Raw genomic sequence first — 2,818 nt, forward strand, 5'->3', positions numbered from 1 at the left:
CAGTCTTTTCCCACAGCTTGGGTCACATTCCCAAGTGTCATTCTTATGGACCAGCTTGGGTGTCCCATGACCACCTTTGAGCCACAGCCCATGACATCAGTGCTTTGATTGGCCAGGCCTGGGGCACATGCTCCATCCCTGGAGGAAGCAGACACGGATTTTACAATGAAGCTGAGAGAGAAGAGGCGCTGAGGTGTTGTAATGCACCCCGCGGATCACAGAAGGACGCCTCAATCCGGGACTGAGGGAGCCGTGCTCTCCACATCTCGCAGTGCCCTCCCCATGCCCGCCACCAGATTTATAGGCAAAGATCACAAAGGTATTGATTACATCCCAGGGTTTGGAATGAGGAACCTGGTTCGCAAAAAAAGCAGTTTACAGAAGCAGAGTTAAACATGTTAGTTATAGTTTTGGGTCTCCGGATCACTGAGTTGACAGGAACACATTATCTAGAGCCCTCGGGTCTTGAGACCACTGAGTTACCAGGAATAAATTATCTAGAGCCATCGAGGCAATTTAGAGTAATTGCGCTGTCCTGGTTTTTGGGACCACAGAGTTGACAGGGAAACATTATCTGGAACCCTCAGGTCTTGGGATAATTGTGCTGTCCTGGTTCCCAGGTACAGAGGAATTCGCTTCCTAAAACCAGTGAGATCACAATCGATGGGATGTTCACATGACAATCAATAAGGCATTCAATCGAATGGGATGATTTACACAATTCAGCAAATCAAAGTAACTTTTCTATTGTTAAACAAAGTAAGTAAGTACAGAAGCCAAACAGCAGGGTTAAAGTTAAACTAGAGTTTCTACCTGAGATGATTGCTACCATACTTCAGGGGGAGGCACGCGGTGACCGCAGGACTGGAACCGAGATGTTTACTGTGGGACGTCGATGAGGAGCTGCTGGGCGCTGTGCAGAGCACCTCCAACCCCCAGGCAGCAGGGTCATGGCTGCTTCCCCAGCACCTACTCTGCTAGGGCCTGTGCGAGGAGCCCAGGGTTCAGGAACCCGGGGCTGCAATCCCCGCAGCAAGGAGCTCATAGAGCAGGGGCGGCGGGCACAGGAACGCCAGGCCTCCGGGAGCCGGGCTGTGTGCCGCCGCCCCAGGCTCTGTGTGTAGCAGACGCAGTCACCCTACAAGTCTGTGGGCAGGTTAACCCAATCTCTGTTCACGGATGAGGGGGCCGAGCCACGGAAGGCCTATGTGTCCGGCCCTTCGTCGCAGGCCTGGCAAGCCACAGGCCCGGCGTCTGACCCCAGCACCTTCACTGTGAGCTGCCAATTGCCCTGCCTGCCCTGCTCCCAACAAAAGCAAATAAAGTGTCAGTCCGTCCACCTGGGGGAAGAGAAGAGATGAAGCTGAAACCGGAAAAGTAGGCGTTCACGCTGCCCGTCGCTACCAGAGCCCATAAGCAGACAAGGATGGGATCACGGTGGGCACCTCACTCAGGGCCGGCGAGCTGAGGCGGCAGGTAACGTGCCCTGAAGAGGCCCCTTACATCTCGCCCCAAGCCCACCCTTGTATACGGAGAAGAGAAGTGAGGTCAGGGGCCTGGGATTCAGGAGGAAGCAGCCAGTCAGACAGAAGCCGCGGGGCTGCGACTTCCTGAGCCTCCGGCTCCCTCCCTGAAGCACAGGCTGCTGCCAGCTGGGTCCCTGTCCGTCTGTCCTCCCAGGGCAGGAGGTCGGAGTGCGGGCGGGGCCCCTGGTCAGGGCGGGTCTGGTCACACATTCCAGCCCCCGGGACAACAGCTTTCTACACCCAGCAGTTACCAAGCCTGTTAACTGGACATCTGAAGCTAAAAATGTTTACCTTCTTGCGTCCCCGTCATTATTTCCAGGTGGGGCTCTGCGGGGGGTTGGGGCAGGGGCGGGATGGGTGTCTCCTGCCAGGAGGGAAGATCAGCAGGGCTGCAGGATTGAGCAAACAGACACGGCAAGGAGGGGCCGCAGGGGCAGAAGAAAACACGTGAGCCCCGGCGAATGGCATGTGCAGCTGAGATCCTGTTTCCATTGTCCACAGGATTGGGCTCAGGCTCCTCTGCTAGACCGACAAGGCCCTGTAGGTCTCAGGTTACCTCTTTCCGCTGCCCCCACCCCCACCTCACTTCCCCCTGTCAATCCAGCCAGACAAGCCCTCTTTTGTTAGCAGAACTTTGATCTGTTCTTTCTCCACGCCTTACTTCTCGCCTCTTCACTGGTTAATTGTTTAGGTCTTTCAAGGTAAGAAAGGCCAACCTGCAGAGAATTCTTGTCAGTTTTCTGGGGCCAAAACTGACGACCTACGCGGGGAGCAAGATCTCAAAAGATCTTGAAGCGAAGGGAACTTAAGGAAGATGAGGGAGGTGGGAGGAAGCAAGGTGGGGGTTGGACTGCAGGGCAGTAAACAAGATCATGCCTTTCTAGAAGGCGGTTTTGCTTACGTCAAACGTATGTTCCCTGAGACACAGAAAAACAGACGGGGCCTGCTTAAGGCAAAGAAAAACCTTGTACTGAAAATGTCAGGTGCCTGGGGCGTGACCACCCAAGACCTGCCCAGCTAGGAATCTGCAATAAGATCACCCTGTGAAGTTTCTTTCCGTAAAACCCCTTTGGCCCACAGGTCTCAGCTGGGCTCCTGACACACCACACCCTGCTGCAGCCTGGGTATTGTTTACAGAACAAGTCGCAGGCCTGGCTGGTAGCTCAGGTTAGAGCATCGCCCCAGCACGCCGGGCTGGAACCCGGTCAGGGCACATCCAGGAGCCGACCAAGGATGCACCAACAAGCAGAATAACTGCTGTTCCCCTCTCTGCCTCTGTCTCTCTCTGTCTC

Source organism: Myotis davidii, unplaced genomic scaffold (genome assembly GCF_000327345.1).
Source record: "Myotis davidii unplaced genomic scaffold, ASM32734v1 scaffold1330, whole genome shotgun sequence".
In the NCBI taxonomy this organism is placed as follows: domain Eukaryota; kingdom Metazoa; phylum Chordata; class Mammalia; order Chiroptera; family Vespertilionidae; genus Myotis; species Myotis davidii.